At 46.4% G+C, this 22,896-nt stretch overlaps 1 protein-coding gene across 3 annotated transcripts in view; it reads left to right on the forward strand.

Moving 5' to 3' along the window:
* The window catches only part of GALNT7 (polypeptide N-acetylgalactosaminyltransferase 7), a 94,475-nt gene that overhangs the window by 1,153 nt on the left and 70,426 nt on the right, over nucleotides 1–22,896 (forward strand). The gene's annotated exons all lie outside the window — the stretch shown is intronic.

Consider the following 22,896-nt stretch of genomic DNA (forward strand, 5'->3'; position numbering starts at 1 on the left):
CTGGAAAGTTAGCGTCGGGAAGTTGAGTGAGAAGTCATCCTTTCAGGACTGAGAATCCTAGGAAGAGATTGTCTTACCAGTTCTTGCCTAAGTGATGAGATTTATTCTTGAGGTTTACTCGGAAGTTGCAGCGGCAGTGGAATCTTCCCGGCAGTGGAATCTCTTTCTAACGTCTGGGGTGGATTCCCCTCCAAGTCAAATAGGTTAACGATAATAAAAAGTACCTAGTTTTCCTTTTTAATGTGTTTGCGGTTTTAAGCCTCTCAGCTCTCATGGAGTGATGGTGATCTCTTGATGATTTTGCTTTCAAAATGACTTATGGACAAAGGATGACCGAATATTGCAATTGTTTGAGAGTATTTAAGTCATCAAATGGCCTTTTACAGAGAGCTGGAGACGTTAAAACCCGGTTCCTGGGAGTGAACTTGAGGACAGAGTGACAAAGCTAGCCGTATTCTGAATGTTACACAGTTCAGGTGACAAGCCTTCTAGACGCGTGTTGGAGCATCACCGGTTACCATTTCCTTTGCTGTATTTTATTAGTGCTGATATCAGAACTGAGCCACATGCTCATTTAATAGCTGTCGGAGGTTTTTATCACTTGGTTTTTGGTCCAACTTACTTACTAAAATTTGTCAGTGGATCCAGGGTCATTTCTGTCATTTGCCAAAGACAAGCTAGCGTTCTAGGACTGTCCAACGAACTAACATCAACAAGAATGCTTTATAGATCAAGAGAGCCAAACGCTTTTATTAAGTGTGGAGGTAAATATTAACTAAGCAATTTAAGGTATCACTTATAAATCATGAGGGCATAGATAAGGGACTGTTGCCTCCCTTTAATAAAAACTGACCTGTGAGCTGAGATACAGTAGAAGAACATCTCCTTTAGGGAAGATTCTGACTCCAGAATTTCCCTTCCTCCTTCTGGTTCTTTTACTTTGATTTTGATTACACATCTTCGACTGGCTATGAAACACCTGCCTCGCCTTTAATGCCGATCCACACTTCCAGGGTTTTTTGGATTCCAATAAATGGCCTGAGAGAATCTAGAACAACCCCATTTATCAGATGTAGGTTCTGCCTCTGCTCTGGCAGGTTCGTCCTTGGGGCCCCCCCCGTGCAGGTCTTGGCAGTGTACTTGCCCTGTTCCAGACATGAATGTCCGCTGCAGCCTTGTGCCCTTTTTTTTTTTTTTTTCAGCCTGGACTACTTCCTCCTCTAGGACTGCCCAGCAGAACGAGTTACCTTTGGTCAAGACAAGAGAAACATGTTTCTCATCTCCCTCTTCTCTCTGGGCCTCTTGCATTTCTCTGAGGCGAATGTGAAAAATTATCCTACTGTCCAGACTGTACCCTGTGTGTTACGACTGGATTTATTCAGTACACATTTTTGAGTACCTACTTTGTCCTGGTGCTAGTTTTTAAGGAAACACTCCTTGCCTCTAAACTAAATGGGTCTTGCAGGCTGAAGTGGGTACAAAACCACATGAATCAAGATTTCACAAACCTGTAAATAAAATGGTGCCAAATGCTGTGAAGAAAAAACACAGTGGGTAGGAAAATGGAGGAGCTTGGTCATAAAAGCCTTACCTGAAGAAATGACTTTTGAGTTGAAATCTGAAGGTCTGAAGAAGAGTAGTTGTTGAGCTGGGTGTGTGGGGCATGGGGGGCTTTCCTGAGAGAGAAGTATGTGCAAAGGTCCTGAGGCAGGAGGTAGCACGATGAACTAAGGAGGTGGAAGAGGACCACTATAGTTACAACATGGAGAGGGAGTGGGCAAAGGGACCATTCCAGGGTTGAGGTCTTTAGAGCAGCCTCTAACGCCAAGGATGGAGCTCACAGAGGATTTTTAAGTAGGCGAGAGATGGAATCAGACTTGTGCTTTGAAGAGATCACTGGCTGCTTGCAGGGAGTCTGAATTGGTTTAGAGCAAGAGCAGATAGGGGTCCTGTTGAAGGTTATGATAGTCCAGGTAGAACATGATGTTGTGGGACTGGCTGGGTGGCAGTGAATGTGCAGAAAACTCAATTGATACAAGAGCCATTCAGTAAAGATGCAGAGGCACCAGGCCTGGGTGTTTGGATGTGGGAGCGAAGGAGAAGAAAGGTGTCAGGAGGCACCTGACAGGTGACAGAAGGAAGACAGATTGTTCCCTTGAAAGCTCTGAAGACAAAATGCATACATTCTGATGTCATTTTTTATGGTTCCAATGGAAAGGTTAATTTTTTTTTTTAGGCTTTGTCCTCTGGGTAGTTTAAGTTCAGCATTTATCAAGACCATCTGTTTAGCACCTGCAGCGTGCAGTTCCTTTAATTAAATAAATTATGATATCACCCAGACCATTTCCCCAGGTTTCAGCCCTGAGTGTTTAAAGTGGAGTCAGAAGCCTCTGAAAACACAGGTCTGTGCTGGAGATGTGGACAGATGCTCAGTGGTTCTACAGCAGCAAGTTCAGGGCTGGTGAGAAGCTGCGTGTGAACCGATAGCTCCGTCAGCGCAAATGCTCCCGAGTCAAACCATTAACACTCCTTCAGTTCCCTAGCATCCACAGTAGCACTAAATTGAGCACCAGTGCCAGACAGGGAGGTTTTGTGTGCGGAGACCAGTGGGAAGGGACATTGCTTTTGAGGGCTGGACTGAACTGATGACTCATCGCAGCCCAGTTCCACCTTAACAAAGCTTTTTATCTCAGCGATGGTTGGTGGCCACCAGAAAACCTCTGCCTTTGACCACGAGATTTTATTTCAAATGGAAGCTCACTTACTTAGGGTGGAGCTGTCACCTGGCAGACCCGTAGTATCTGAAGTGGTCACCGTTGTTTCAGTTCCCCAGGCGGAATGCCCTGGGGTTGGCTTTTGTTCTGTTTTGTTGTTTTACCTCCACTCCTGCAGCGAAAAACTCCCATAGAAATTTGGCCTTAAAGGCCTCCTGAAATGAATGCCAAGTTTTGTGTACACACACATTCTTCTGGGTCGAGAATCAGAAGCTTTCACATTTCTTAGTGGTACCTGTGAAGTGCTAACCCAGGCCTTTGGAGGCAGGATTCACGTTTCCTGCTCATGGAATTTCTCTCTCATCGTCCGAGGTGCCGAAGCATCCATCTACGCCTCCCCAGTAGGTCTGGACACTCTGGAAATGCAAACATCCCAAGAATCCCTAAGCATTGCTGTATCTGTCGACTGTGTGGAAGTGTTTCCCATCCAGTGTTGGAAGTTGCGACATCAGTCCTGTTGCTACTACACACACTCCCCACAGCCCCCTGGCCCGGACCCCACTGGAGGATACCAAGACGACCTCAAAGTAAAGCCCCTGCTCTAAAGGGGTCACATCCTAGTTGAAGAAAAGGATGCAGTGCCCGCATGGCCAGGGTTCCTTCCCCGTCCTCACTCCAGGGGCTGTCACAGCGTGTGCTTTCTTAGCAGCCAGACCAGGAGGTGGAGAAGGTTTAGAACAGCCCTTCAGAGAGTGCACAATTCTTAGTAAAGAAAGAATGGAAATTGCTGAACAGCAGTTGAATTGGGGCAGCTGTTTCATAACTGGGGTTGGCTGCATGGAACTGGAGATGAGGTGTGGACTACAATTTGGTTTTGGAATAAACTGATTAGTTAGTAGTAAATTAGAGAGAATGCATCATGAAAAGCCAGTCCTGAGCCTGGGCTGTTCACAAACTGAATATTTGTAACTTCTAACCTGAGTCATTGAAAGGCTGGTCAGTAAGATTAGAGCAGCTCCTAAATATTGGAAAACGATAGTGATTATTCAGCTTCAACTTGGGTTATTGTCTATGTTCCTATTTTGAATTCTAATTTCACTTCTGAAGCATGAAGGTACAATCTGGCAAAAGAAGAAAAGTAGTGAGATTAAGAATTTAAAATTCTTGTGCTGACAAAGAACTACTCAAATGAAGCTAATAAGAGTTAAAATCAGCTTGCCTACCCATGGTAGAAACCAGGTTCTTGAAAGTTACAATTTAAGGTACCCCAAAAAGCTGGAAATAAAACAACAAATTTAAACAATGGGAAAAAATGTAAAATTTTTAGAATAGAATGGGCATAGCCTGAGGCTATGAAGCGAATGATTTTATAGTTGGATTTCGTGTGGTGGAAGAGAGAAGGGTGAGAAGGTGGAATATATATTAACAATGTGGACAGAATTCCTTAAGAATTGGGAGATACGTTTTATATTGTAAACATGTCATTCATTCACTCAACATACATTTCATAGATCTATTGAGTGTTTACCAAGTGTGGTCCACAGCTCTGGGCACTGGAGATACTATACAGCAGAGAGGGTAGAAAGTGTTGACATGGTCAAGATGTTACTCAGATGTTGACCTAGTAACCACGCAGGAGGTATTTGTCCGTAAAGATAGCACTTCTCTTTTGATTTATGAACCAGGCCTCTTCACAGCACCTCCTAGCCGCCAGCCTTCTATTTGTTCACAATAATGAATTGAGGGCACTTGAGGCACCTGCTGGGCCCCGGAGAGGCAGGGGTGTCAAGGACACAGACTCCATCCCCTCTCATAGGTGAGCTGACCTGCGTGAAGGTGTAAGAGCCACAGCGATTCTCACACAGCTGTAGGAGGTGGACACTCAGGCCAGGGCGGAGACCGTGGCCTTTGGCCAGACCTGGCGTGTATGTAGGATTTGCACAGGGAAGAATGTTCTAGACTAAAGGAACATGATGAGACCAGAAAGAAATCCTGTTTTACTGGTGAAAAGTAGAATTTAAGGTTGGACAAGTGAGTTGGGGCCCCATTTTGAAGAGAATTTAATGATAGGCGGAGGAGCTCGGTTGGGGTTAGAGAAGTTTCTTGGGAGCTTTTGAAGTAGGGTCAGGGAGTGGTGATGTTCATCACCTCGTCAGCTCTGGAGTCCCTGATTCAAATATCTCAAATACTTATTGAGTGTCTAGTAAATACCATCTCTTGCTCTAGCCATCGGAGCTGCTGTAAAGTCGTAAAAAACACAGTAACAGGTAACATCTGACAATCCTTTCCGCCAGGTGAGCATTCTTGGTGTATTACGTTCATTGGAGCAGTAACCCTCCAGTGGAAGGTTGGGTCGGGGCGTGGAGGAATGGAAGAGGGAACCCTAGGAAGATAAGCAGAATCTGAACCCTGGGAGGCTGAACTCTGTGAATGGTCAGAGCTGGCTCCGCAGAGTGATGGGAAGTAGCATGGGCCAGATCTCAGGGACTAGTGTCTCTGTAGCTCATGCCGAGTCCTGAGCCAGGACAGAGACGAGGAAAAGCACCTGGGCGAGAGAGACTGTGACAGCGGAATTCCCCCGGCGGGGTAGCTGGTGGAAGAGGAGTCAACGCTGGCTGCAGCGGGAGGGAGGAGGACCAGAGCTGTCTAAAGCAGCGAAGCCGGAGCCGCAACAGAATCTCCGCGAGGGCCTGGTGAAATGGGTTGCCTGGCCTCCGGCCCAGGCTTTCTGATTCAGAAGGCCTGGCGTGGGCAGAGAATCTGCGCTGCTAACTAGTTCCCAGGTGATGTGCCGCTGGTCCAGGGACCCACTTTGCAAAGTGTTCGTCTGGGGGCTGTAAAGTGAAACATTTGTGTGGTTAGGGCATCGATGTTTACAGACCACTGGCCGGTGGAGTGAGAGTGAGGGTGTCTGCCGGGTGGATGGAGCTCAGAATAGGAGTCGGTGCTGGAGGCGAAGCGAGAGCATGTGAAGGAACACCTCTGAGGCCCGAGGCCTGGGTTGGCAGGTCAGGGGAGTGCGTGTGGATGGAAGAGAAAAACGTGGGTAGGAAAGAAGAAACAGGGGACATATGATGTGTTTTAGGCTAATGCTGGGAGGGGGAGAGACGAGGGAGGGTGCCGGCAGGAGTCAGATGAGTTGGGGACTGCTGGCCAACCAGCAGCAGTCCCAGGGGTTGCAGTGTTTACCTGATGAGGACTAAGGCTGCAGCCAGCGGTTGTGGGAGCAAGTCTGCCACTAACGGCCCCGCGCTCCTGCGAGGAGGAGGGGCGACATCACGGTAAATACGATGACCCAGGAAGTCGGGCTCAGATCAAACGCTCATGTGGTGAACGCTCACCTTCACTAGAGGGAAAATACAAACAGAAGAGGAAGGGTCTTTCAGACAACTGTGACCACTGAAGAGGAACTGCCCACACTTTGGGTTCTGTCTGTTCTGCCTTAATTGGGTAGTTCTGCACCTCCCTCCCCATGTGTGTGTATAGACACGCATGTACATGTGTGTTTTAAGCTGAGCCATAACCATGTAATTTTGATTTATATACTATACATATTATATTAAAATATGATAATATGCGTTTTGAGCACTCTTTTAGTCTGAAATCCAGTAACTTGTAAAGCTGTGACTGGAACAGCATTGTACTTGTTTGAAGTTGACAGATTTTACCCTGAGAATATCAGGCAATTTTTAGTTTTTAATAAGACATTAATTTGGCTGATGTGTAACTAAAGGGGAAAAACAGAACAGCAAAGCTGTCTGCTCAGGGTTTCAACAGCGCTAGCCTTTTAAAATGAGGTCCAGTGCAGGCCTGTGATCCTGAAAGCAATGCTGAGACCGGCTTGCACGGCCAATACCCAGGGCTTCAGGCCTCGTGGCGGGTGGGGAACTAACCTTCAGTTGCTCCATCTGCTCAGAACCCTGAATATTTCAAAATGAGAAATGTTCTCATTTCTGCTCTGTTATCAGTTCCCTTCTGGGCTCCCCGGCCTTCATAGCCTTTTAAAGCATTGCTCCCAAGAAGCATTTAAGCTTGCCAGTGGGGAGGCCTGATTCAGCTCACTGAGTGTAAGAACTGCTGCACTGAAACTCGAGGAAAAAATTAACTTTGCATCATCTAATTAGCTTTGTAGAGTTGCTGCAGAACAGGCTGGTTTCCCAAATCTGGAAGGAACGGTTAACTGCGGCATTATATCAGTACCTGCTAGCCTGCTAATAGGCTTCCAAGCAAAGCAATTGGAATGTGTTACTACCAAGGATATTTTAAACTGGATGAATTAAAAGTAAATCATGTACCATTGGGAGCAGCTCTGTATGAGAAAAGAATGGTATGGATGACCTCATCTTTTTTTCCCCCCTCTTTAATCTTTTACTGAGTCCTTGGGTTTAAGAATACATTTGGGCCCCAAGAGGTGCGCCGCTGTCTTCGGCAGGCAGCTTACATGCTTAATGATTATCTGGCTTACGCCTCACTTTAGCATTTGTAGTTCTTTATGAAATATTTTGTAACATGCTTTAGTATTGCCGTGCTTATTATGGGAACTACATATTCACTGGTAATGTGCGCACCTTATAAAAAGAGTTGGTATTAAAGAGTATGTCTCAAATGTTAACCGAGAGACTGCCAAAACCTTTTTGTCACTCTTAGGAGAAGGTGGGTGTGCCAGCACCTTTATTTACTAGGCTGCCTGGAATTATGCTTTGATTCTTGATTTTTTTGCTTTTTGATAAAAACACCAAAAGAAGAGGGAAAAAAAAAGACCCTGGGATAAGATACTGTCTTTAATGTGAGCACGGTTTGCAAGTAGCTTTACAACCGTGTGAATGCCTGGCTCCTCCAGCCGGAACCCTTCCTTTCAGACTAACCCACTGAGCCCAGCTACCAAAGTGAGACACTGGCCTTAGGATGTTGCTTTTGAACAGTTTCACAGAGTTTTAAGAATTATACTTGTTGAGAAGTGATATTGTGACATGAATGCAATGCCTTTAGGCTTTTGTGAGAATTTTTTTTTTGATAAATTCTTTAGAAAGGCTAAACAACACCACCAACAAAATAGAATAAGGTACAGTCATATATTTAAACATAAGTCTCTAAATCATGACATTTGATATGTTCGAGAGGTTATTTTGTCAGCATTTGCTATATTGTACCTGAAGTAACTGTATTCTGTAGAGTTGCAAGTAAATATTTCATATACATTTTATTAACCTCTATTATTGGAAAAATAGTTCCCTCATAACCCTAGCAAAACCCCAGATGGTCCATATGCCTAAGTGAGTGATGCAAGCTTCATTTCCCCGGAATATGTCAAAGATACCTGGATAGGGATGTTCAGATACAGGAAATCGGAAGGGAGATTTCACTGCCGTTGAGATTTATGGTTTATCAGTCACTTTTATAAACATTTCACACATGACTCAGGAAAGACCTAGTGGGGTTAAACCAATGAAGGTATTTTTGTTTGCTTGATTGTTTAATGCTACAGTGACAGGTATATGTTTGTGATGGGAGATATCTGCCTACAGAAGTTAACCATGCAATCAATATATTATACTGGACTGGAGCTGTTGGTTGGTAACGGCCCGTGTACTTGAGAAATCAAAGGTCCACTTCGTCTGACCATTTGAGACCTTGTCTGAGACATTTTCCACAGCGTGTGGCTCATTCATTGGGTACAGGTTTTAATTATGCTTACTTGGGATGCCTTAAATCCAACACCTTCCTCCCAGTATTTCATCTCACAATTTAATATTTTGCCATGTAGTTTTTACTAGACAATTTGATCATTAGGCTTCTTAAAATTTAACTAACGTGACACAATTAGCCTTTTAGCCTCTGGTTACGACAAGGCGCCCCGTGTAAGTTTTAGTGTTTGTTACCTTGACAATCTGTGCGGTTTTACATCTTTTCTTTTAAAAGAAAGTGTTTAGAACTCCCTGTTTGAAAGTCTGCTAACTCTTCGCAGGGTGATTTAAAATGAATAAAAAACCCATTAGATTTTTGGCAAATAAGCTTTCAGTTATGGTATGGAACAAATGACTGCAAGGTGCTTTTAGCGCAATGGAGTGGAAAGGACTGGACTCCCCTTAACACATGCAATTTTTCTACTATGGTAGAGGGTTTCATTTTTTGAAATCTTGATCACTTAAAATATATCATTACATTTTAGCATTTAAGCAAAGGACTGGTAGAATGGGGAAATACAGGTGTGCAATTTCATTGATCGTGGCTGTGTGTGAAGGAAATTCGAAGTCCCGTATTTGTAAGAGGAGTTTGCGGGAGAGAGTTTCCATGGTGGGGGTCCCTTCCGGTACATTTGCTTACAGTCCAGGGGGATCTTAGTGGGCGGCAAAGAGAAGAAAATTCTTTTAGTAAAGGAGTTTTCTAAAATTCTCTGTTCTAAAAATGTTCTATCTTTTAGTACTTTTGTATTTTAAAGGAATACATTTTCTGTATGAAATTGAGATAACTCTTACTCCTTGTGGTTAACATTTAGACTGCAGACCGTGGCATATGTAACTTCCGTTTTGAAATAAGTGTAGAACACATGTAAGCACAGTTGTTAACCTCAAATTCTGAGGAGCGACATCAGACCTGTGAAGGTAACAGAGTGCAGGTGCCAGGCGCCTCCTGGCTGGAGGAGACAGGTGCCGGCCCGGCCTGGAGCGTGCGTCGGGGTCGTGTCGTCTACACGGCTCTTCTCCGATTGTCATCCCAGCATCCCCTTTGAAACCCGAGGAGGGTTTGCATGAACAACGTGGCTTCATCTTACTTTCTGTGAGTTCCGGCCACAGGAGGAGCCCGGGGCAGTCCTGTGGGAGCAGCCTGGACCTGTAACTGGCACGGCCAGAGAGTCTAGGAAATGGTCTCCAGTGTCCAGTCTCCGGGTCCGACCTTGGCTTCCACTCAATTAACTGGTGACACTAAGAGAAAAGTAAATGTTAAAATCTTTGTTGTATGTTGGCAAAAATCACGTCCTGAAGATAAAGTGAGTGGCTGGCAGCTTGTGTTCTGACTTGTATCTCCTGAGCTTGAGTAGCAGGTCCCTGTGTTTGAAAGCAGACGCCTCTTGTGCAGTGATTTATGACTTGGAAGGGCTGATAAAAGTGCAGAGAGAGGAGCTCGAGGAAGTTGTAATGGACAATTAAGTGATAGGTTTTTAATAATGTAGAAAAACAGACACTCAAGGGTGACAGCAAAGGTAACACATCTGTTTGTCCAGGATTTTTGCTTTCTGAGGAGTTGTGCTACTTTTCCTACTATTTTTTTCAATTCTCTGTGAAGCTAACCAAAATCTGGCCAACTGCTTTCTTCTCCTGTAGGACCGAGGATTTCCTTCTCTGGTTACGAGACATTTGTTGAGTGGCTGTTGGGTGTCTTTGGGTCCCAGTGGGTGCTTGATGTGAGAATGATTCCTTCAAGATTAAAATGTCAGTCATATATTTTATTTACCACAGAGTAGCTAGAAAACCAAACTTAACGGCTGCCAGGAATTAAAGAGGGTGGGAAAGGATAAATTGGGAATTTGAAAATTGCACCTCTTGGGAAGTAATGGAAATGTTAGTCACTGTCTTGATTGTGGTGGTGGTTTCATGGTGTGTACATCTATCAAAATTCATCCAATTGTACATCTGAAATATGAGTAGTTTACTGTACAGGAACCATACCACAATAAAGGTGTTTTTAAAAAAACAAGCAAAACCCAGTCTGCCGTTTGAGTCCCCAGCACGTTACCTCTGAACAATGAGGCCAGCAGCTTATCCAGACTTTCGTAATGCACAGAGGTTGCGTTTTCTGAAAATACTCAATTCTTGTAACGTCTTGCTCACCGACTGTGGGTCGGGTACCACTGAGGAAGCACAGTTGTCACCCAGATTTGGGTGACGTGGCCATCAAGGTGGACAGCAGAACCATCGTAGTCCTCTGTTGGACCCATAACTCTTGTGATGAGTCAGTGCTAGTGAAAAAATCAAATTTCATTTCTAAAATTAAAAATAATGAACCTTTTTTTTAACCTTCCTGCTCTTTCTGTGATTGATGTGCACCCTTTCCCCGTTTAAACAAAATGCTCTAAGGAGCTGTTGCGTCTTGCAACTATTGCCTAGGAGTGGAGGAGAGGTTAGAGAGTTGGTCTTGCGAGCGGCCTTTCTGTCAGAGGACAGCAGGTTTTCCTTGGTCAGCATGGGCTTAGTTTAAAATTGCCTGATACATGCAGTGATGAAATCCGAACCCAATTTAAGTTACTAAATGGAACATGCAACGTTTCTTGATAATGTTTTGGAACAAAAAATTTAGAACAGTGTCGTTGATACTTTGAAATTGTTAATACCATGCGAGGTGAAGTTTCCATCAGGCGACTGTAAGCATCCGTCTACTTGTCGGCTTTCAGGTGGTAAAATAGATCAGAAAATGTGCAGTGCCTTGTTAAGGCAGGCTCCTGATTGATTTCTAGTGCCTTCCGTTTAGATGTACGTTTGATTTACTTACTTTACTTCCTGCATCCATGGCCAACGCTGACATTTGTAGCTGATTTTATTTAGGGCATCGCAGGCATACATTTAAAAACATATTTGTAACAGGTGACTGACACCAAAAAGGTAAAACAACAAAGCAAATTGAAAACCACCAGTTACTTCGCAGGGAGAATCCTCTGATGTTCTAAGAACACGGGGACTACAGCTGTGTGACATACAATCCCGCTTAAATGCTTCCTGGCCCAGGCAGTGCAGTGAATGAGAACAGACTGGATGTTTGGCACAAGCAGAAGAGACCTGAAACTCAGGAACACTAAGCTTGGACTTTCGTGCTGTGGACTAGTTACCTGGAGCTGGTGCAGGGAGGTCACATCTGTGCTGCGGGAAGTTTCCCGTGCAGCCTTCGAGCCTGCCCACCTCCCGAAGGGCCCAGCTGCTGTCCTGTGAACTGTATGCTAAGCAAGTAAGAGACAGAAGACCCTGTTTAGGGTCAAGAGATTCAGCAGCTTCATGGTTTTGGAATAATCTGATATTTCAGTGGTGGTTTCTTGTTACTCTCTCATTGAGATTAAAAAAAAAAGGCACAAGTAAATGCAGAATGAATGAAAAAAGGTTTCTAGGGAAAGTGCATTCCCACTGATGCTAACTTTCCTTCCCAAGGCTGGGGGCAGGGCAGGGAGGTGAGCTGGAAGGTGTAGGAGGAGCAGGTGCACTGTCTGAAGGGGAGGGAGGGGCTCTGCTGTAGCTCGTGGTCCCAGTTTAGGACGTGACCTTGAGCCGCCTTAGAGGTGGGAGTAGGAGGGATGAGGCCCTTACACCACACGTGCATTTCTTCTTTTTTAAAAATAATCGGGTTGATGATAGTGCAATGTTAACCCGCCGGGAATGCTCACTGTCCTGGGGGACCTCTCAGGATTTTATTCACCTTGTGTGGAGTATGTCGCTCCCCAGGGACGAGGTGACGTCAGTCGTCTGGTGAAAGTGACACGTGGACTCTGGCCGGGCTGGACCCCGCTGTGGACACTGGCAGCAGGGTTGGTGACCGTGGTCCAGGGGCAGCTTCCAAGCCGCCGGCCGCCTCATCCAGGAGGAGACACAGCATCCACTCCGGCACCATCGCGGGGCTCCCAGGACAGCGTTCACTCGTGGATTTACTCACCATGTTTTCTCTTTCTGCCTTCCCTTCCTTCTCGGAAGAGCATAATAATTCTGATGTAGTTGCCAGAGTGCTTAAAAAAATGAAAATACTTTATGCAAGTGTGTTATGAATTCATTATTTTGAATGGTAAGTGAGAAGGGGATGAATATCCTGGACGTTCTGACTTTTGCCGTGAAAGTTAGGTCCTTTCGTGAAGTTAATTCTAAAATGCGGAGAGAGGGAAGTGCTAGCATTTATTTCCTTTTAAGTCAACTTTTCTCCTGACGTGAGGGTGTGTTCACGTGCCCACATTGTCACCGTGAGCTGCTCTGCTGCAGAAGTGTTTGCCACACAGCTAATTGGCTGTCAGGCAGCTTCACCGTGAATGATCAAAATAACTTGTTGGCAGTTTGGGGTTTGACGGCTTGGCTTTGTCTGGTTGAAATGGTTAGCAGTTCTCCCAGCTGGGACGTCATCCATTCATTGATTCCATCGATGGCTTTAAGCCGACCGATGATGACAGTTTGCCCCCGAAGTGGGTGTCCTAGCTTGAGCACGCCGCTGTCCACGCGGGATACAGTCAGTTGCTTGAGCGGTGCTGCCGTGGTCTACAGGCATTTCGGATGTGGTCAGATATTTTGTTTTTCACAGTAAAGCCTGTAGTTTTGTTATTTGTTGCATTTCATTGTGTCATTTTTCATGCCCCTCTTATTTCTTGTTATTTTTGTTCTTTTTTTGCTATTTTATCTTCTACTGCAAAATGGCCTTATAAGGTTAGGAGGCAAAAAAAATGTTTGTGGCCAAGGTACCGAGAACCGTATGTTCACTGCAGAAAATATAAAAAAGTGAAAGCAAAGAGGAAACCAAAGCTCACCTGCAATCCATCTTACTCAAAGATGCAGTAACCGTCACGCTCTGCTGGGTGCATCCCTTGCCTGAATTTAAGTGTATGTAGACATAGACCCTACATATATGCTTTGCAGAGGCCTTTTTAATTTTAACTTATCTGCAGTTTCTAGGCCATAGACTGTTTTATAAGCTCATCTTTTAACGTGTGGCCATTTTAGCACTGAGGTGATTTAAGGAAAGAGAGGACATTAGAGAAGGAAACACCAGTGTCCTGCACATCGCGTTCAGAAAGTTGTTTCTCCACCTGCCCCTTAAAAAAAAAAGCGTAGATGTGATTCTGGGTCTTATTAGACGGTTTATAAAAGTTGCTGTTTAAACTTACTTGGGTGCTTCCTGGCTAACCCAGCAGTCAGACGCAGGAAAACAGCCGTGACCTGGTGGGGTGGACGGGACTGGAAGACCAGCTGTTCTGTGCGGGACCCCCGCCGCCTCTCCCTGCTCACCCCCAGCACCGTCCACAGAGGGATTTTGAGTCGTGGTTGCTCAGCGCTCGAGCTTCTAAGCCTCCACTTAGTGAGCGAGTCCTAAGGGTTCTAAGTCACCCCGTGGGGTTGGTCACGAGGTTTGCTAGTAAGTGTAGCATTAATGTTACCAGCCTGGCTCCTGTGGTCTCAGGGCCGTGAAGACTCAGTGTTCTTTTACTGATTCGACTCAGATGCTTTTGCATTTTTTTCCTCAAATACTGTTTTCCACGTTAGGAGCACTTAAAAAGGAGCATCACGCCCCTTCTGTTAGTCCTTGCCTGGCTGGATTGCACCTGCCACTGTGCAGTGACAGGGCTCTTCTTCTGTATGACCTTGAATCTTATTTGAAGCCCACGCTCGCATTTCGTTTATTTTTTTAACCCTTGTATGTAGTCATAGGTCGGCACCACCTCCCCTCGCCCGTGTGGGGAGTCTGAAAATCGATTGGTGAGCATCAAATACTAATGAGGAACTTTTTTTGAATTCTTCCTAGACCCTCCGCTGGCTTGTTTACATTGTCAGTTTGATCTGACATTTTACAGATGAGGAAATCTGTGGCTTACAGAAATTAAAGGCTGGCCTGAGGGCACTTGCCTTGTGAGTAGTGGAACCGGAGTTCACACCTCGCCTACTCTCCCCAGTGCATCCAGGACCACTGAGTAGCACTCCCCCAGCTCTGTTCTCCGAGTCCAGATGTGGTGGCAGGAGTTACTTTGGAAAGGGTCCTTGAGCCAGTGAGGCTGGGAACTGTCTCATGCCGTGCCGCCCTCGGAGGTTCACAGTGGGCACTGGTAGGTTAAAGGCTCTGAGAAGTCGTTTAGGAATTAAACTTGAAGGTTTTCTCTTGTCCTGGGCCTGGTCGCTGATTCGGTCTCTAGAGAACTCTGACATCCTGAGAACAGTGCTGACGGCCGAAGTGCGGGAGTCCCCAGGTGGCAGGGGTGGCCAGCGCCCTTCCTCCGGGGGGGACTCTAGCTGCCTGGACCTACCCGGCTCCACCCGCAGGCTGAGACTTACAGGTTCACGTCTGGCGTGTCGTCCTCCAGCATCTTAGCCTTACACCCTGCAAGCTCCACCCGAGCCCCACCCCGCTTCTGAAGCTATCTTTAGCCACTTTAGTGCATGCTGATCTCTGCAGTCCCAGGGGGGTCCCTGACGATGGTGCGTGACCCCTGGTGCACGACTGGCATAGTCCTTCACATGTGGCTGCTTCCCCAGTCCTGGAGAGCAGGCCTGCTTCATACGGCTCCCTCGGTCCCCTGCTGGTGGGCGGGGGCTCCCCATCCTGGGGAAGGCAGATCTAAGCCGTTCCAGGTGACAAAGACTCACTGTCTCCTGGAGGTGCTGGGGCCCACACCTCGCCCTCAGTCCTGAGGGGCTCGTGACTGTCATAGGAAGGCGGCCTGCCCCCGTGTGGCTTTGCAATGGGACCTGGCCGCTGAGCTTGCTGTACGATTCGCCAAACGTGATTGCAGTTCTGCTGTGAGTTCTCCCACATAGCGCGTATTTCACAATTACAGAGAGATCCTGCCGATCAGTTAAAGTAGCTTCTTAGAACAGCCCTGCTTGGCCATCGGGTTCATCTCACCCCACTGCCTCACAGCCCGGTGAGTCTGAGGGTTTGTATTAAGGAATTTCTTTTATCCAGGGAATACTAGCATAAGTGTTTTTTTTTTTTTCACTCTGATCATGAGACGAACCCATGTTAGATTTCTGTTCGTGTGGAATTAGACATCTCGTGTACTTCATATCAGGAAAATGTCAAAGCAGGTCCCCTAAACCAAATAAAAGCTTTTACAGACATTTTGCCAGCACATAAAGTCAAAGCCACATCGTGTATGTTTTGTGGATAAATTTTTCTGCACAGGTAAGTTTGAGTAAAGTTTCTTAAAATATGAGTCTAATAAAGTTTGCACTGAACGCACCACGTTTTCTTTTGGAAACTCCCTGCCGTGATCATAGACATCTTCCTTTGCTGCATAGAACTTCTGTGTATGAAGTGAACTTCATCCGTCCTCAACGTTTCACCCCGTACTTAGTGTGTGCTGGTGCCTGGATGTCTTGGAACCACACCTGCTGAAACAGAGGAGGAGCCCCTCCCAACCTTCCCCGGGGAGACGCGGGAGGGGGGACCAGACATGCAGTGTCAGTGGGCTCTGCTGGCTCCGTGTGAGAGTGACAGGGTGGTGATTAGATGTTCAGGGTTTATGGAAGTTAAAATACAGGTTGGACTACTATAACAGAAATCCAGAAAGTTCACGCTTTCCCCCTGCATAAATACCCAGGCTGACCAGCCGCTCTTCATGGTCTGCGGTGCTGTCCTTGGGCACCGGGACCCGTGCCCCTTCCACCCTGTTGCTCAGTCATCCCTGGGTGGTCAGAGACCCCACTGCCTTGTCTGCATCCCAGAAGGAGGCAGAAAGAGGGGGTGCGGCTCCGTCCCATCAGCCAAATGTCCTCACTCTGAAAGACTCTGGAAATGCATCTTAATCCTGGGTAGCCATGTGTGTAGATAAAAATTGAAGGGGTTAATTAACAAGACGGAAGAAGAGAAAGGAAACTGGGAGGAATACTAGTCTTGGCCTCAGAGAAACACAGTTTGCATTTTTAAATGATAAAGTCGTGAAGCAGGGGTCAAAAGTCGCTTGCCGCCCCACTTTCAGCTCTGCCTAACTCGCCCTTCCCTGGAAGGACGACCTGGGCTTTGGTATCTGGTGTCTGTTCGGTCTTCTTACCCGAACGTAAGATTTGTTACTTCTTGTGTTGCCTGGTTAGCTGTTGGTTCCAGGACCCTCAGACTTCTCTGCTAAGCTCACACCCACGGGGCAGGCTTTTACGTTCCCTGTACGCTCCTGTTACCACGAAGCCACACTTTTTAACGTGGGTGTTCAGTCAGTTTGTCATCTCGTTGAATTATTATGGGTGATTACAGTCCTGTTCTTTGCTCGCTTGATTGTTGATAGGTTAAGTGGTTTCTGTTTGCTCTTCCCTGCGTCGGGTGCTCTGTCCTCTGTCAGAGGTGTGGGGGGAGGTGTGCCCCCCAGAGTCACTCTCAGGCCCCCTTTTTCTCGGCAGTCAGGTGACCACGGGTCACTGGATGAGTAAGCAAAGCTTGTGGGTTCTCGTAGCAGCATTAAGAGGTAGGTCTTGCGGTGGAGAATTAACAAAGTGAAACGGGAGCACTAAGAAAACAGCGATCCCAGGAAGAGCTGCCATGGGTGGGGGAGGGAGGAGGGATGGGGGTGGGGGGAGGGGCCTGGAGGGCGGTGGGGGGAAGGGAGGCGGTTGGGATTCTCAGAATCCAGTGCCTCACAGGAAGGTCTTGCAGTTGGGGCTCAGGTCACTGGGGGCAGCAGGGTGGGGGGGCCCTGGCTGGCCGCCCCCTGTATCTCTAGGCTGTAATGAGGCTGTTTTGGGGGTGGAGCTGGGTGAATAAATGCTGGAATCGGACCACACCAGCTGCCAAGCAAAGAACGGGTCTCTTCTGCCAGCCTTTCTGTCTCCCCCTAGTGCCCCCCAATCCCCCCGCCACTGGTGTGAAGCCTCACAGGGAGGCAGTCGGCCAAGGGGAAGTGTTGTGCAGCTCCTGACCACACGCGGCACGGAGAAGGGAGGGTTTGGAGCTGAGACCTGCTGCGTAGAAAGCCTTCCTCTGGGGGGTTCATGCTGGAAGGTTGAGACCAGACAGCCCTGGAGAGAAGTCAGGGCGGAGATCTGGGCTTGCCATGGCGTGGGCTGCCTTCCTGATGAGACAGGGACGCAGTGTCACCTACACACCCGCAGCCTCGTGCTGTCCCACCGGGCCCCACCGCTCTGCCGCCAGAGATGTTAAAGTCCATCCCCCCGCCCTCAGGGGTTCAGGGTGCAGCTTGGGTTTCCCTTTTGAAACCTGTCACGGAACTACCATTTATAAACTTCCCTGAGCTTTTCTCGCTTTTATTTCTAGTGTCTATGACTCGTTTGAAAACTGCGTAGTGAGACCCTTGAGGTGACTTGCATCCTGTCGGGCCTCAAAACAAAGATGACGAGGGTGCCGTCTCTGTCCCCGGGGAAGGGCTGGCCTCCTTTGTGGCACAAGGTGGATGTGGAGAAACTAAGATGTTAAATGTTAAAGTAGAATGAATGGCACCTGGAAAGCGCAGAAGAGCAGGCTGGTGGAGGAGAAGTGACTGGCGGGACTTGGGGAGGGAGGGGTCATGGGGAAGGACCACAGGTAGACACCGCGAAGTTGGGGAGGAGGGAGCGGTTATTAAGGTGGAGTTTGCTGCACATTTCGCAGCTGCCGTGCGAAGAGGCGTTACTCAGTTGTCCTGAAAACATCCTTGCTTTGGCTTTCAGGGGGTTTTCTTGTTTCAGGATTTTGACTTTGACAGGCCCCCTCCTTCTCTCCCTCCCCAATCCATTATGATTTTCTGGCTTTCAGACAAATTCTTGCTGAGATGTTCGCTTTTTTTAGGCCAAAGGGTCCTATTATTTTTTACTTTCTATTCAAAGCTGTCTCACTCTGTTTTCCTATTAGTTTTCCCTCCCAGAACAGAGTCTAGTTTCTACATTGGGGCCTGTCCTGAGAGGTGTCAGATCACGGGACATGGAAAGCTCCTCCAGTGGCCATGCCCCCAGGAGGGCACAGTAATGTCACTTGTATATATACAGGTGAGTTCTGGAGTTGTCCTCATTGCCTGGAAAGGCAGCAGAATTAAATTGTAGAGCAAGGATCAGAATGCACCTGCCTGAGCCTTTCTCCCCCAGTGTTCCTGTTTGTGCCAGTGGTTAAGGTCATCCTCCATGTGACATTCTGTTCACAGGGACCTTGTGGCATCTGAAGCCACATCCTGGCCCCAGTTCTCTGTCCCTGCCCATGGTTTGGAAGGGGTAGCCCTGCCCCATGGACGCAGCTGTTTGGAACAGAGGTAGATCCCTTACAGTCTTGGTCCCAGGAACTCTGAGTCACGTGGCATGGCCCACTAGAGATGGTCTGTAGACGCAGCACCATGGTCAGCTCCTGAAACATCCAAGTCACATCCGAGGCAAACTTCAGATGTCTTGCTGAGGAAGCTGGTCATCAGAGAAAGGCATGCGGTGGACGTTCTTCCCAGAAGCAGAGAGAAGAGATGTTGCACAGAGGGACACGAAGATGAGACAGTTCTGCTTCTGTCTGAGCACCGTCCCGTTTCTACAAGACCTCCTGGCCCTCCTGCTCATCAGGGTCTGTGACATTTGCCTGAATCCATATAATAAATGCCATTTTGCCCAAGCCAGCTTAAGTGGGTTTCTGTGACCAATACGCAAATTGTTTAAGAGTAACACACACCCTGTACAGAAACATATCTTCTGCTTCAACCCAAATGAATTGCTGTGGTGGGAATTTTATATACAAACCACAGAAGGAGATTTCTGAGCCAGACTCTCCCATCACAGACAGCTTCCCAGCCCCTGTGTCTCTCTGGCCAGCCTGATCTTATGTCTCCCCGAACCCAAATTTGGGTTAGAGGTGTTGGGGCCATCAGGGAAGATGAAGCCTGTTTTTGTACAAGCTTATCAAATTGTTTTTGCTCTCATTTTTTAAGATGTCTAGCTTTTTATTTGATCTTTTTTTATCATAAAGAATTGTTATTAACTGTGATACAGCATGGCTTTATATAATATGAAATTTGTAGAAATTTCTGTTTAAGTGGCTGATAACCCAGAAGACAGCAGAGTAGAAAAAAGGAATTACTACCCTCCCAGATTGTAGGCATTTAGTTAATACTGCTAATGAGCAGTGCATTTGCTTTAACTACAGTCTCAAAACTTAAATGCCTTTTCTGCTTAAGAAAAAGTGTCATTTTTTTTTACTTGATTTCTAAGGAATATGCACTGAATAGACTGGAAGTAAGTCTGTCCCTTACTAGGGAGGTATCTGAGTGTCTTATGAAATTGATGTTTGTACCAAAAGCTGTAGACCGTTAGGTTTTAAAGAAGAGGCTACATGTGTCCGGTTGTTAACAATACTCATCACTTACTGCTGTGTTTACTCTGAATTTTTTGGTTAATATAAATTTTGTTCATAGGCTATGTAGTTGTGGAATTTTATAGTGAAAGCAATTAGACTTAATTTTCAACCTTCCTATTTATAAGTGAATTTAAGGTCTTTTGGATAGTCTAGGAACCAATTAAATACTTCTTTAATGGTTCAACTAATTACTTCATGACTTTGTTATTTATTATACCGTATTTGCTCAGGGTACAGGGTGTTGGAAGCATTAAGAGCTAATAGAAGGCTGAGGAAGCTAATGATGTAAGCTAATTGGAGTTCTGGCTGTCAGATTTAATATAACGCATTAATATACAGTATTTATAGAGACATGTTTTGTACATGCCTTGGGTTTAAGGGGACAATTTAAGTTTAAAACCAGCAATTTACTTACTAACTTGGGAAGTCTGTCTTACTACTAAGGTTTGGTAAACCCATGTTGCAACTTTTAGAAGATGTTTGGTAAGTTGTTGGGAACTTTGTTTTTTTTTTTCCTTCGCCAACACTTTCACAATTGCAGGAATATTCTGTGGCTTTGAGTGTAAATTTGAAGATTCATTATGTTTAGAAACAAGGGAGAGATAATAATTGCTGATAATAAAGTGAAGCTAATACCATGTTTTGACTCTAAGTACTTTTTTTGGAGGTGGTTTCATGTGGGTCTTTGATTAGGATTTTATTTTATGGGAGAAAAATGTGTCCTGGCTTTTAGACCTTGGAGCATCCAGACCAAGCCTTGAAAATGTCCTCTCCATCTGCTGTTGCTGCTGAAGAGATAGTGAAAGGTTTTGTGAACCTGAGACCTTCTGGCCTATATTTCCTCCCCTAAAAGTTAGCCTGGAGTCAGTGGTTCAGTGGCAGATACTAATTTTCATTGTGCTTTTAATAATAAAACTCGATTTGTTCATAAGACTTGGTTTCACGCAGACATGAGGTGTTTATGAAGCCATTTCTTCCCTTTAATTTCAAGACCAAAATACAAGGTCTTATCTTTGGAATTTGGAATGAAGTGTCCTTAAGCAAGGCTGTCAGAACACCTCTTAAACTGCGATTATTTTTACCTGTTTGGCCTCTTCCCTAAGTATTCGGGACCAAATTTAGTTATTTCTTAAAACGATCTGTCAGGCAGGTGGGCAGGACAGTCTCCCAAAGACTGAGGGGGCCTGAGGGACGGGTCTGGTTCTGGGCTGACTTTGGAGGGAGTTTCATATTTGGAACAGTCCTCTGAGTCTACTGCAGGTCCATTCATTCCAGAATTTAAATTTAAACGCTCGAGTTGGAAGGTGCCTTCAGTGTCTGAACGTAAAGCCAGACACATATTTTCTTCTCCAGAAACTCCAGGTCCTGAAGAGAAATAATTGCTCAGTGTAGGGGCAGAGCCATCCTTACCCTGATGAATCTTCGGGCAGTCTGCAATTACTATCAGGAATTTTGCTCCCTTCCACGGTTGCTGTGCATGTGGTTGGGTTCATGGGCAGAGGGCCTCAGGCTGGGTGTACTCCGATGTGTGGCCTGATGCCAGACTAGACAGACTCGGTCTAGTGTGGAGTTATGTCATGTGGAATTTAATAATGAGGAGAGAGAATACATAGCACCACGTGGCTTCTATTGACATTTTAATTGAAAGCTGAAAACTAAAATGTGCCTCTTACTGATAGTATGCAGTCGAAAGTGTAGCTGCCTTCAAGTTAATATGGAAATGGATAGTAGCCCCAACGGCTCACTTTACTTGCTTTCAGATACGAACGAGATTCTCCTAGTTATTTGGTAATTCTCTCATTAATAGGAAAAAAAATGAACAACTCTTGGACTCAAAAGAATTAACTCACTGTATTAAATTATATTAAATTACGTTGCTGTTTCCTAGTTCATATTTTAATAATGGAGAGATTCTGAAGTTGGAATGTATTCAAGTTGTTTAAAACAAAAGCATTTTACGTGTTCCTTCTAAGAAGAACTTGAATTTGGGTCAGGGATGGGCACTGTTCCCTGATAATGTAAAGGTTGTCGTGTGGTTGTCATGAAAACAAGTTAGTTTGGCACTTAGGGGGCTGGAGTGCTGGGTGCTGATGGCCCAGCCTCTCAGCCTTTTCCATATTTTACTTTGCTATGACTTTTGAATGTTACCTTCACTCCTGTTGTTCAAACATCAGACTGATGCATATCCAGGTTGGGTCCTTAGCCCGACACCCAGAGGCACAGGTGCACTCAAGAGGTGTGCGTGCTTCAGAGGAGGTGAAAATGTTAAGTCCTCTTTTACTTTTATTATTCTTTTGCAGGGAAACAGAAGAAACCCTGCCATTTCAGATTGTCAAGATGGGTATTAGGGACCTGATTCCGTGAAAGTCTTCTTTTTGCCAGCTCTGAAAGTAAGCCCAGAGTCGCAGCCTCTGACCACTGAGGTGGTGTCCCTGCCTTACACACGGCAGCCCCGCGCTGCGGGATTGCTGTAACCCGGGCTGTTGTAAATGTGTGCTTCCTCTGGAGCCTGCCCTAACGTTCCCTCAGAACAGTAGAGAAACTTCACGCCCATGAAGCAAGAGGAGGACGGGGTGGCTCTGATAAACCCTGGGCCAGGACTCTGTGCGTGAGGAAGGAAAGGGGCAAAGCGAGGCGTGGTGGCCAGAAATAAACCCTAATTGCCGTAGCAGAGGGGACAGGTGATGAGTCCTGTGATGGAGGCAGCCAGCTGGGATGGTTGAGGATGGAGCCTGACTCCTGAAGTTCACGCCCCAGCTCTGCCGCTCACATGCCCTATAACCTTGGGCGGGTGGTTGGACCTCTGTGGCCAAACACTGGGGCCCCGTAGTGCTTCCTTCCGGGAACTGTTAGCATTTGTAGAGTTCTTAGAACAGTGCCTGGGGCGTAGGGACCACCTGCTGAAAGAGATTCAGTGGTGACGCTGGTGTGACGTTCCTGTCCCAGGCATCGTCGTGGCCGCCATCAGAAGTGCGGGCGATGTCGTCCTCACCTCCATCACACAGGACTGTACCTTTACCAGGCACGGCCTGAATGCCCAGTACCTCCAGCCCCTGCTAACGGGCCCGGGTCTGCCCATGACAGCCCTGCACCTGCTCACGCACCAGGTCGCGGTGGTGTCCCACAGAGGAGGGTGAAACCGCTTCGTCTGTTTTCTACCCAAGTTAACTTCTAACCAAAAAAAAAAAAAAAAAGAAGTTCTTGA

Source organism: Vicugna pacos, chromosome 31 (genome assembly GCF_048564905.1).
Source record: "Vicugna pacos chromosome 31, VicPac4, whole genome shotgun sequence".
Lineage (NCBI taxonomy): Eukaryota > Metazoa > Chordata > Mammalia > Artiodactyla > Camelidae > Vicugna > Vicugna pacos.